Source organism: Meles meles, chromosome 14 (assembly GCF_922984935.1).
Source record: "Meles meles chromosome 14, mMelMel3.1 paternal haplotype, whole genome shotgun sequence".
NCBI classification, from domain to species: domain Eukaryota; kingdom Metazoa; phylum Chordata; class Mammalia; order Carnivora; family Mustelidae; genus Meles; species Meles meles.
The window spans coordinates 24417641-24431392 of NC_060079.1; the positions used below are offsets into that span (position 1 = coordinate 24417641).

At 42.3% G+C, this 13752-nt stretch overlaps 1 protein-coding gene across 2 annotated transcripts in view; it reads left to right on the forward strand.

The window, feature by feature from the left end:
* Positions 1–316: 316 nt before the first annotated feature.
* SPRYD7 (SPRY domain containing 7) overlaps positions 317–13752 on the forward strand; it is a 56962-nt gene continuing 43526 nt past the window's right edge. Inside the window, exons 1-2 of one of the 2 annotated variants that reach the window (XM_045978356.1) lie at positions 317–455; positions 4583–4732. The gene's annotated coding sequence lies outside the window, so the exon portion shown is untranslated. The remainder of the gene's footprint in view (positions 456–4582; positions 4733–13752) is intronic. The other variant, XR_006814921.1, reaches the window with a different exon arrangement.

A 13752-nucleotide genomic window follows, 5' to 3' on the forward strand; every position in this document is an offset into this window, starting at 1 on the left:
GAGGAACAGCAGTAAGGCAAGTGAGCTGAAATGGAGTATAGAAGAAAGAATGGTGGCAATGAAGAATTCCAATTTCCAGCCCCCCCATCTTCCTAGCCCTTAGTCTCCCAACCCCCAAGTTTCTCCAGCTCCATTGGATCCTACAGTAGCCCACTGCTTCCCTAACTTTTTATTGCTCCTCTCCTCCCTCATATCCTCACTTTATCCTTAATCAGCTTAGATCCAAAGTCCAGTGTATTAACTACTCCCTTGCATAAATAGCTCCCAGCTACGTGTCCTCTTTCTTTCCTCAAACCTGTAACACTTCCTCCCCAATCTTCATCTTCACTGACAGACTTCTTATCTCACTGAGAAAACAGCAGCAAGCAATCAAGGACATCCACAAGCTCCCAGCTGCACCTGTACCGACCCTTACCCTCCGCCCTGTGGGTACCAGGGCTGAAGGCCTTCTGCAGGTATGCACGCTCCATCCCTCCAGCCTTCTCTAGCAAGTGTCCTTCTTTCTCCTTCGTGATCCCACCAGCATAAGGAACTGCAGTACTTTCCTCCACTGTTACAAATTCATCTCTTGATAACCCACCACCTCAGGCTTCTGACAATCTCTACAGCATGAACACTTTTGCTCACAGTCTTTACCTCCTTCTCCCCATTCCCTCTGGACCCTCTCCAGCAGGCTGTGGCCACCATCCCACGGAAAGGGCCTCATTTGCTACATCTCTGCCCTTGGCACATCCAGTGCTTGATCTTCTATGCTTGTTTCCCAGACCCATGGGCAACACTGGATCCCTCTTCCTGTATTGCCTCCCTTCTGACCTTTGCCTCCATTATTGGTCCTGCATCTGATTCCAAGCAATTCTCCATGCCTTTCTCCAGGATCACATCACTGTCCTGATCACATTCCTCCCCAGCAGCCCACCCACTCAAAATCCAGGCCCCAAGGGTAGGGGTGTGGTAGGGACATACAAGTTCCTACATGGCCTGATTTTACCCCAACGCCCACCCAGGACCTCTCTGACCTCTGCTTACTCCCCTACCTTACTGTCTCTATTCTAGCCACATCTGCCTCTTTGCTGTTCCTCAGACATGCCAAGCACACTCTTCCTCAGGGCCTTTGCACTTGCTGTTCCCCCTATCTGGAATGCTCTTCCTCCAGAATCCCCTGGGCTCACTCCTTCCTTGCCTTCAGGTTTCTTTCTTTCTTTTTTTTTTTTTTAATATTTTATTTATTTATTTATTTGACAGAGAGAGACATCACAAGTAGGCAGAGAGGCAGGCAGAGAGAGGGGGAAGCAGGCTCCCCATTGAGCAGAGAGCCTGATGTAGGGCTTGATCCCAGGACCCTGAGACCATGACCTGAGCGGAAGGCAAAGGCCTAACCCACTGAGTCACCCAGGTGCCCCTACCTCATGTTTCTGTGTAGTGTCACTTTCTCAGGAAGACTTTTCTGGCTATCTTCTTGGCCATCCTGGTGGACCCTCACTGCCACTCAGCACTCACTATTCTCCTTTTGTTTCTTTTTTAAGTTAATTATTTTTTTTAGTAACCTCTACATGGTAGAGCTCAAACTCCAAACCCCAAAAATCAAAGGTCAGCAAGCTCTAGGAGCCACCCAGACACGCCCCCATCGTCCTTTTCTACTTCATTTTTCTTCATAGAACTTATTACCACCTGATAGCCTACATATTTCTTGTGCTATTGTTTCCTCCCACTAGAACATAAGCCCTATACAGCAACAAGATGCCTGGCATCTAGAATAGTGCCTGGCACATAGTAGGCCCTCCACAAATACTTGTTGACTGAATGAAGAATTTTCACGCAGATCACGTAGGGCCTTGTAAGTCCTGGAAAGGACTGTGAATTTTATTTTAAATGTGAAGGGAAGTCACTGGAGAGTCCATGGTGTGACTTACAATTTAAAACAGACCACTCTGGGGAGATGTAGACTTCCAGTTATGGAATGAATTAGTCACAGGGATGAAAGGTAGGGCACAGGGAATAGAGTCAGTGACACTGTGATAGGTCCGCAGGGGGACAGATGGTAGTTTCGCTTTGGTGAGCGAAACTAGAGTATAGAGAAGCGGAAGCAGCTATGTTGTGTGCGTAAATCTAATGTAACGTTGCATCCACGACGCTCAAATAAAAACATTTAAAAAAAAATAAAAATAAAAAGACCACTCTGGCTGCTGTGTGTAGAGAAGAAAGTCCTAGGGGATAAGAGTGGCATTGGGGGCCGCTGAAGGCTAATGCAATGTTCAAGCAAGATGGATAAGGAGGGCCTGAGCTAAGTTGAAAATAGAGTTTTGCATCTATTTCGGAGTTATCACGGACAGACAGAACTTGTTATAAACTGGATGAAGTATCTGAGAGAAAAAGAGGAATTTGGTTTTGGGACTCAGCGACACTGTTTCCCCTTACTGTGAAATGGGGACAAATAGAGCATCTCCCTCATGGGATTTTTGCAGAAAGGGGTAGAGGACATCGAGTCTCACACAGTGCCGGGCACATGGTAAACTCTCTAATAACCGTTGGTGCCTATTACAACCCCCAAGATGACTGTGTTTCCCTGCTTCCTGGATAAATAGGATTACAGAAATACCCACCCCACAGAGACTGAGGAAACAAAACACTTTATTTGCAGAGTGCACTCTCCCCTCCCAAGGGACAGATTTTGACTTTACTTAACAGAATACTTAACATTAGTGTTGGAGCCGTTTCCTCGCACACAGATACATAAAAGGATTCCTCACATTTCAAAAGAATCCTACGGCCCCTTTAAGTGGTGTTTGTCCATTCAATACTTAGCAGAAGGAGTAACTAAAAGCTAAAATTACAAACCTCTGCTGATTCAAAATCAATCCAAATGTAAGAAAAGTACATCTGAAATAATAATGATTTTTTAAAAACAGGTATTTGCTGCATTTTAAAACACCAGAAGCCAAAATACCACATTGTCCGGTTCAATACAGGACACCTGGCAACGCCGTTTGTCTGTGTAAATCAGCTTTCTGCAAAGGCAACACCCAGCCCTTTTTGGCTGCCTTGGCCTGTCCTCATTTCCCCCTGGAAAACTGTTTTAAACTTAGTACAGATAACATTCTGCTGCTATTACAATTAGCAGCTTCTCTCAATGGGTCACCTGGTTTGGCAAGTGCTTCTGTGGGGTAACCCAGGATCTTGTTTCAAAACCTCTCAGTGGCAGCCTCCAGGTAGCATGTGAAAAGCTGCCTGTGGGGAATTTAGGGGCTGCTTTGGGACCTTCAGGTGTTAGTATCTTCTGTCTCACCAGATCTTCTGATTACCGATTATCTCCCTTATTATTATTCCCCCACTTATGGGTAGATGGGCCATTCTTCTTCCTAGCCCCCAGGCACCTAGGAGGTTGGTGAGGATACCCTATATCTGAGACTCCTTTCCCTCCTTGCCCCATAAATGAACTCCTCCTTAAATGCTTTTACTACCTGGGAACCTGCAGACAACCTTGAATTTGAACTGGAGCTGAAAGAATTTGCCCAGTGATTGGGTCTATGCTCCATGACCTCCAGATTCAAATGGGAGAGAACTTTGCTTCTGAAAGCAGGGTCCTGGGATCAGCAGGCTCACCAGGGAACTTGTTAGAAATGCAGAATCAGAGGCAGTATTCCATACCTCTGAAGCAAAATCTGAGTTTTGACAGGGTCCCCAGGTGATTCCCACTCATCTGCAAGTTTGAGAAGCCAGAGAGGGGCTCAGACTCCTCCCTTCCTGCTGACTAGGGAGAACTTCTTGTATGCATTCTGTTAAGGGGCCCTTAAACCCCAGTCTACTTCATTGTCCACACTTTTCTTTCTTTCTTTCCATCTTACTTTCCTTCTTCCTTCCTTCCCTTGACCTCTACACCCAACATGGGGCTTGAATTCACACCCTAAGATCGAGTCACATGCTCTGCCAACTGAGCCAGCCAGATGGCCCGTCCTCACTTTTCAAAGAATCCTGAGCCCAGGACCTCTGACACCCATTCTGCCCCCTTACAGCCAGCGGCTCTTTTATAGACCCCTTTCCCTTTTACAAGAACCCCCGCTCCACTCCTAGGCTCTGAGGAGGCTTCAGGCTCCCCTCCTGGGACATTTCCTGGAGGGTGGCTTTCCTGCTGGGCCCAAGGAGGGCCTGTGATAGCAACCCAAGTGCTCCCCTTCTGCCCTTTTCAGAGTTGCCTTAACTTGTCCAGTGACAGCCCCTGAGAGCTGGGCCGGACTGCCCTCTGCCCAGGTCTTTGGCAAGGATGTGAGCTGTTTGTTTCATGCAGAGCAAGGGATTCCCTTTGCCATGGCTTGCCCTGAAGTTGAGACCTCCCAGACTTCCCACTTAGCATGAACATACTATCCTGTTTCTTTTTTTTTTTTTTTAATTTATTTATTTGACACAGAGAGATCACAAGTAGGCAGAGAGGCAGGCAGAGAGAGAGAGGAGGAAGCAGGGTCCCCACGGAGCAGAGAGCCTGATGCGGGGCTCGATCCCAGGACCCTGAGATCATGACCTGAGCCGAAGGCAGCGGCTTAATCCACTGAGCCACCCAGGCACCCCTCCTGTTTCTTTTTCTTGCCAGGTAACTCCCTACAGCCCCAACAGAAAAGCAGAACACAAGTAAAGACTGCCTTCAAATGGGGACATCGGGAGAAGGAGGAGGATGAGGACTGACAACCGGCCTTGTAGAGAGAGTCCTGGTTCGTCAGAAACAAGCCAACAGGAGGGGCAGGTACATTTAAAATGCTCCAAGCACTTGATTCTTGGAAGGTTTGAGGATTTTCATTTGGGGTGTTTTTTTGTTTTTTGGGTTTTGTTGTTGTTGTTGTTGTTGTTGTTTAAACTTTCCAAAAGGAAAAAAAAGAAAGGCTATCAGAAAACTTTTCTGGACCTTGGAAACTGGAGCCTCTCCTGAAATTGTAATGTAAGGCCTTTTGGCCAGGTTAATTAACTACACATTCTTTCTCACACTTTTTTATTTATCACACAATCGATTCCTCCCCCTGCAAGGATATATTAAAAGCCAACTTCTAAGCTTTTAAAAGAACCTTTGGAATGTTGCCCTTATTTATTTTTTAAATAGTGTCTTTCCAAATTTCTATGCATTTTAGTTAGCAGAAAATTATTGCAGTACTTTTTATGTCCTAAGCACTGTCCTAGAAGGTTTATACAAAGATTAACTCATTGAATCCTTAAAGTAATCTAATAAAATATGTACTGTTATTAACTACATTTATAGATGAGGAAATTAAGTCACAAAGAGGTTAAGTAACTTACTCACTTATTTAATAAACTCATTTATTAACTCACACAGTTAATAAATGACAGAACCAGAATTCAAATCCAGGCCACAGCCATAGGCTGAATCACTAGGCATCGCTGCCTCTTTACAGGGCCTGAGTGTTTCTGTGTGTGTGTGTGTGTGTGTGCGCGCGTGCGTGTGCACGTTTATATATACTTATATTTTAAATTTAATTTCAATGTCATTTATATATAAATATATATTATATATTTTTACATGTTATAATTTGCATATTTTATATGTACATTATGCCCATATTTTAAAGTATATGAGAAGGTGTGAAAGAGACATAGAAGGATTCTAGATGTAGTTTTTCCAAATGGCCATCTTTCCGCATGTTTTCAAAACACGCCTAAAACCCAATGCTGAAAGAAGGAAAATTTTTCTGTGGATCTCCTCTTCAGGAGTCTAGAGGACAAATATCATAAACGTCAGCTTCCTTGTCGGAGAAATGTGGTAGCCGGATTACAGGAACTAGTTTGTCAAGTGAGTGTAAGGAGCATTCCAACTTTAAAATTATTAAAATTTCCTGAAACACTAGGTAATTTTTCTTTAGGTTCAATTCTATCAGAGATGTCATGGTTTAGTATTCCTTAAATTAATTCTGGATTGTTCTTGCGCCTTTGGATTGAATGTGACACAGGCTTCATCTGTACAGCTGGTGTGTATGTGTCCTGATGCGTGTGTGCCCGGTTTAAGTTTAAATGTCTGCAGTCTCAGGCCTTCGGTTCACCCAAAAGGTAACGCTCCAGTAAACAAGTGGGGGTAAGGAACTGTCTACTGATGCAAGTGCGCCCTCTGCTGGTCCTGTGGAGGTGATGCGTCCACGTACAGTGACTTCTTCCCCTCCTGGGTAGAGCCCAGCTTTTGCCCTTCCCTGCCTGCGTAGCATTCTAACCAAGCAACCTTTGTTTAGTACATATCCTGAGCTAGGCACAAGTGTGCTTAGGGCTGGGGATCAAAGATAAAGAAAAGTGTCGCAGCCTTAAAAGAGCTCACAATCTATTGGGACACACCCAAATCAAATCATTATAATGTAACTTGAGAGGTGTGTCCTTGGAACTGTGCCTCCTCTACCATAAGTTCGCAACCACAAGTGGCATGCAAGAGCCCAAGTCAAACAGCACGATACAATGTCCTTTTGTTAGGAAAGGAGGACTATGACTCATTTTAGCATTTTCTCCGTGCACAGAAACTGATGACCTGCCTAGGAGCAATCTGGCTAACTGGTGTTCCCTTGGAGACCCAGACTACCTGGGCGTAGTCCTGACAGCCCCCATCCAAGGTCGGTGTGGGAGGGGCTACAAGGGAAGGTCAGGACTCCACAGAGAGGGGATAGAGGTTAAGAACAGGGGCCGGGAGGCTATGTATGCCTTTTGATATTAAGTAAATAAGTGCATTTAAAATACACAACCAGGATCTCTGATACTAGCCTGGCTTATCTTCCCCACTCAATTTTGTTGGATTTTATTTTTTATTTTTTTAATAGAGTTTCTCTGGCGATATTCTTGAAACTAGGCCAGGAGGCCTCCTCACTTTCTAAAATACAAAAACTACTTCTGCTCTTCTTCTCACATCTAAATCAGACTCTGGACATACCCAGCCACTCAGTGTGCCTTTTAGTTAATTTTGTCTCCTCTAGCAATGGTTTCCTTTTGCTTTAAAAGAAAATTCTGCTGTTAACAAATATGCTGTATAAGCCAGGGGGCGAAAGAACTTGGAGGAAGAGGAAGAACATATGTTTTCCTTAATTCCTTCTCAAAATATGTGAGGGGAGAAAATAAGGGAAGTTGAGAAATATGCCACTCAATGCAGAAGTCACTTTGGACAAATCTCTTGAAACCAAGGCCTAAAGGAACAACCATCACAGGAACAAATAGTGGATGTAATTACAAATGAGGACATTCAGTGAATCTCTAAAACAGATCCTACAAAGGTATAGTCCACCAAAACCCATGCAAAAGAAGAAAGAAAGTAAAGGCAGAGCTGGAACCCCAGGAGAGAGGAGGAAAAGCAAAAGGCGAGAATGGAGAAAGGAGAAGGCTGGGGAGCAGGAAGGAGTACAAAGTATGAGAAGCCAGAGTGCAGGGGCAGCCATGATGAACAGCTGACTTCATAATTAAAGTGTAAGAATTGCAAGTCTTTGGAAAGAGCAGACAAAAGCGAGTAGAACTTAGAGGTTCTCACCAAAAGGCACATGTGGGAGAAATGCAGGCAACACAGAAACGCATGGGGTGAAAGGTGAGAGCCCCTTCCCCCCACCCCACCCTCACAAAGGCGCACTCCTGATGGTAGTGGGCAGGGTGCAGGGGCGGGGGCAGGCAGGAGGCGCTGAGCACCTAAGGCAAGTGGCCAGGCTCTGACCTGCTGAAGCCCAGCCCGGGATACTTGTGGTTTGACAAATGCTGTCAGCTGACGGTTTAACAGCAAATGCTTCCACAGGCTTCCTGCCCCTGAAAATCCTCACCTAATTCTCAGCAAATGTGAGTCCTGTTACCAAACGGCAAAAAACCACCACCTCCGGATTTTATTCAATCACCAAAAACATGACCTTTTTTTCCTTTTTTTAACGTTGTGTTGGGAATGTTGAGAATGTATCTGTAGCAATTTTGCACATAGCACATTCAGCTTTGTGGAACAAACTGAATGAAAGTGTGTGAAACATACAAATGCCACTATAAAGACCAAGGTAGTTGGTATGCAATAGTGAAAGCTCATAGAAGATTTGCCTGGTTATATCACGTTTATACTTCCCTTATCTATCCTAATTCAAGGGAGGTTGGGGGTGGGAGTGAGGAAGGACCAGGATGGAGAGGTGGGGATGGTGACCAATGTCTTGTGCCTGGTGACAAATTAAAACATGTTGAATTTCCACAGTTAAGTTAAAATTTCATATATCTGGTAGAGAGGTTCAGACAGTATCTTCTCATATAGCTTTAACATAAAATAGTTAATCCTGAAGAATGGTTAACATATAGTACTTTACCTATTATATAAATAATAATAAATACTATTTATGTAATGCTTAATGAATAATAAATATTTATGAGTAAATGTAGACTCTCCTTCATACACTTATAAAAAGAGCTCTGATCATATTTTTTTTTTCTTTTTTTAAAAGATTTTATTTAGGGACACCTGGGTGGCTCAGTTGGTTAAGCCACTGCCTTTGGCTCAGGTCATGATCCCAGAGTCCTGGGATCAAGTCCACATCAGGGTCCTTGTTCAGCGCAGAACCTGCTTCTCTCTCTGCCTCTGCCTGCTTGTGCTCTCACCCTCTCATCTCTCTGACAAATAAATAAAATCTTTTTTAAATTTTTTGAAAAGATTTTATTTATTTATTAGAGAGAGAGGGAGAGTGAGAAGGAGAAGCAGGCTCCCCATTGAGCAGAGATATAAATGTGGGACTCAATCCCAGGACCCTGGAATCATGACCTGAGCCGAAGGCAGACACATAACTGACTGTGTTATGTGTCTGCCTTCATAACAGACACATTATGTCTGGGCGCCCCTAATCATTATTTTATTAATAATTCTTTTTTTTAAGATTTTATTGTTTATTTGACAGCGAGATCACAAGTAGGCAGAGAGGCATGCAAGAGAGAGGGGGAGGCAGGCTCTCAGCTGAGCAGAGAGCCCGATGAGGGGCTCAATCTCAGGACCCTGAGATCATGACCTGAGCCGAAGGTGCTCCTAATAATTCTTTATATCACAATTCCTTATGAAGTATAAAGTATTGGTTTGGCCTTTAATCAGAATATCCCCAGGTTCTAGTAAGGTTAGGACTAGTATAGTGCTCTTTGCATCTCCCACATTGTATCTTTCTATAGTTTGTTAGTTGGTTGGTTTATACCTTACTTCATTCCATAAAAGATTTAAGATGGCTCACTGCCTTTCACATCGAGGTGCTAAATTGTATTGAACCATATGCTGCGAGGCTGTGTATATAAGTACATAAGAAATGAGTCAATTAAGCAGCCATAATATTAGATGAATATATTTGAATAATACTGAGTACCAAAACTGAGGGTAACTGAAACAAGTTACACACACACACACACACACACACATGTGCACTCATTTTCTTCTCTATAACTTTTTCGAACAGTAACAGAAGAAAAATGCAGAAAAGATAATGCCAGGCTGGGGTAGGTCCTATGCAGTGAGTTATGCGGGGTCCCTATCAGAGAAATGGATTTCCATCTGTTCATAGTTATCCAAGTGAATGCAACAGACTAGAGATGTGAAGATGACTCAAGATTCAATCATCTCAACATAGTCTTTGCAAACTGCTGTCATCAGTCTCCTTTTGGTTCCAAAGGGAAAGGGATACAAATCACTATTCTCTGTAGGGAGCTAATCCTCTGTTAAAATAGTCAAACCGCATAGCTCTTTATGTGTATTTACAGTGTTGCATTCTATAATAGGGTAGAGGTGCCCCATGCATTCGACAAATAAAATGCACTTCATTTAAAAGAGTGAAGGATTTCCTGGGGAAACAATAAATCAGGAATGTTACAGTAATTTTGTGAATCATGCAGGCGTAATTACCAACCAATAAAAATAAAATATCCACAATGCTCTCAGTCTTCATTAAATACTGGTTTATAAGGCACTGTTCTGTTGTTTGCTTTTGTTCACACAAATGCTTTAAAACTAATACTCTGCATCTGTCAATACATTCTAGGTGGAAATCTTTGTAATTATAGAGTTTCATGTTCAAAAAAGTTGTCTAGGCCCCAGCTCTATGTATGTGGTGAGCATAAGCCACAGGAGCATCACTGTGGCCCAAAGGCCCTGCGTTTATTGGGTCTTGACCAAGGGATTTTGAAATAACACAGCTAAAAGTGGAGAAACAAAAGCTAAAGTCTCAGTTGGTAAAATGGGCCTTGCGTGAGGTCAGAGGGCAAGTCAGCAAGGGGAGAAGAATGGTATTTAGAACCCAGAAGCTGAGAAAAACACTGTAGGACCCATGAGTCAACTAGAACCATTCGAAGCTAAGGCTGTGGCTGATAGAGTGGGCCCAAATGTGCCTCAGCCCCTTCCTCAGTCATTATATTACCAACGTAATTTACACTGAGAAATTAATGCCCACAAGAGATAGTAATGATGATGATGAGGGGGAGGAGGAGGATGTTGGCATGACTGGTGGTTTTTTCCTCCCTGAATTCTAGACATGTGATGTAACAACTCTTAATTTTTTTTTAAAGATTTTATTTATTCATTTGACAGACAGAGATCACAAGTAGGCAGAGAGGTAGGCAGAGAGAGAGTAGGAAGCAGGCTCCCCATAGAGCAGAAAGCCCGATGTGGGGCTCGATCCCAGGACCCTGGGATCATGACCTGAGCCGAAGGCAGAGGCGCCCCAACAACTCTTAATTTTAAGCTACTTTACCTGTTGACTTGAGTAACCACTGGTACAGGGACGGGAAATATTCAAACACTGCATCTCTCTGCAGACCTACATGGAAATCAGAAGATAGCCTGGGAAACAAGGAATCAGCCCAAGGGAGGCCAAAGAGCAAAGTCTCAGTGGTTAAGGCTATGATAGCTCAGGCATCCTTCTGTCTGTTGGGGTTCCTTACTCCACTACAGCATTCACATTAGGACCAGATTTGCCACTGGGAACAGAAATGCCACGTGGCAGTCCTATGGGATCCAAAGCTGTGAGAAAGGGAGAACTCAAGATGACTGGAAGTTGTTTCTACAGCCTAGAGAATGTAGAGGATTTTGCAGTTTGTTTTTTTGTAAATTGGAGATTTTTTTTTTCAAATATAAAACATTTTACACACACCCCCTCCAAAAAAACCTCCTAGCCCTTTGTGTGGAGCCAACAGTATTCCACGATAAAATGGTCCTGATGGTGTAGTCTGAGCCAGAGATGCAGGAACCAATATTCCTCACAGAATTAAGGGAGTAGAGGTACTGTTTACTGGGAATAAGCCATAGATGGAAAACCCGTGGTGACAGAGGCAATATTCCCCAACACTTACACAGGGCCTTGATCATAGTAGGCAAAGATAAGTATTTGGAAATGAACGAGCAAATTAACAGGTAAACCAGAAAGTCAAAGTGGAGGGATGATAAGGTAACTAGTTTAAATTATAAAAACCACAAGAGATCAGAATCCAGGAAATTAGATTAGGTCTAAAGCACTATATAACACCTGGTAATCAGAATACAGATCTAATCAAGGTGGTGGCCTCTTTTGCATTTCCTGCTGAATTAGGGTGGTATTAAGTTTCTTGATAGTTTTTCAAACACTTTATTATGCAAATTTTAAAAAATAGAGCAAAACAGAGAATTTTATAGTACATATTATACACTGACCATCTGGATTCTACCATTAACATTTTACATTCTACTTAGTTTATCACATGTCTATTCATTTCTCTATCCAATCATCTATTCATCTTATTTTTCATGCATTCTCAAGTAAATTGCATACATCACTATATTTCCCCCTAAATAATTCAACATGCATATCATTAATAGAATTAAAGATTTGTTGATGGTTTTTCCAAAATTTTTTTTAAGATTTTTATTTATTTATTTGACAGACAGAGATCACAAGTAGGCAGAGAGGCAGGCAGAGAGAAAGGAGGAAGCAGGCTCCCTGCGGAGCAGAGACCCCCACGTGGGGCTGCATCCCAGGACCCTGGGATCATGACCTGAACAGAAGGCAGAGGCTTCAACCCACTGAGCCACCCAGGCGCCCCTGGTTTTTTCAAAATTTGAAGTGCAATTTATATACAATTAATCTTACATGTAAATCCCCAAGTTTTAACAAATGCTTACAACTGTGTATCCCAAATCCCTATCAAGATAATAGAACGCTATCATTACCTCAGAAACTACTCAGAATTTTTTGAGTGGTGACTTTTTTGGTAGAGGGTGGCTAGAAGTGTTGAAACTTCAGCATGTTCTGATTATAGCTTAGAATAGTGGGGGAAAACTTTCAGGTAGTCCTATACTGGGTAGTAAATAGAATTCCATGAGCCTCATCTTCAGAAGTGATCTCAAGAGATCCGTAGGAATGATTGCTTACTGGCTGTTCTTGAACTTCAGTCTCAAGTTAAAGAAAATACTAGTAGAGACAGCTTGTAGCCAACTTCTTTGCTCTGTAACATATCGTACACTGACAGACACACAGAAGGAAAAGTACTCACTTGTATCCCCGAAATCTGTCCTGGAACTCTGTTGGCCTGACTCTCAATGCCAGAGTCCAGACTGTTCTACGTAGCTTTCCGCACTGTTTCTAGTATGCAGGCAAGTTAAATTCTTAAAACCAATGAGCCAAAGTCTTATTTCCTCTCAGAACTGTGTATTAGAAACCATTCAAAAGCTTTCTGATTATGTATCTTAAGATATTAAATGAAATAATTTATATTATCAGATTTGGTCTCCATTCAGCATTTTGCTGTGCAACATTTTAGATGTGGCTTTTGGCATCAGAATATGGAATTTAATCATGTTTGTGTCATATCTGGACATTGTGATGTCATTAAAATACTGTATCAAAATACCATTTTAAAACTTTTATTATGGAAATTCTCAATTACATACAAAAATAGAAAATATAATAATGGATCTCTGTGGATTTATCAACCAGCCCCAACAATCATGTTCCTCTTCCTAAAATGCATTCAAATTCACCCATATTATTGCATGAATCAATAGTTTTTTCCTTTTTATTACTGAGTGATGTTCCGTTGTATGGATTACCAGTTTGTTTATTAATTTATACCTTGATTGCTTGTTTGGGGGCAATTACAAACAAATACCTACACATTTTTATGTGAACATAAGTTTTGATCGGACAAATACCTAGGAGTGGGATGGCTGCTGAGTCATGTGATAAAGATACATTTCACTTTATAAGAAATGGCTAAATCTTTTTCTAAATTGACTGTACCATTTTGCTTTTCCAGCAGCAGCGAATGAGAGTTCCTGTCATTGCTCATCATGGCCAATATTTTGTAATATTCAGCTCTTTTTTTTAAAGATTTTTAAAATTTATTTTTTAGACAGACAGAAATCACAAGTAGGCAGAGGCAGGTAGAAAGAGAGGAGGAAGCAGGCTCCCCACTGAGCAAAGAGCCCCATCTGGGGCTCGATCTCAGGACCCTGGGATCATGACCAGAGCTGAAGGCAGAGGCTTTAACCCACTGAGCCACCCAGGTGCCCCAATATTCAGCTCTTTATTTTAGCCATTCTAATAGGTGTATAGTAGTGGCCCAATGTGGTTTTCATTTATGTATCCCTAATGACTGAAGATATCAAACACCTTCCCATGTATTTATTTGCCATCCATATATCTTCTTGGGGAAGTTTCTTTTCAGAAATTTTGCCCATTTTTAAATTAGGTTATTTTGTTTTATTATTGTTGAGGTTTAAGAGTTATTCATATATTCTAAAGAGAATTACCCTATGATCCAGTAATTCCACTA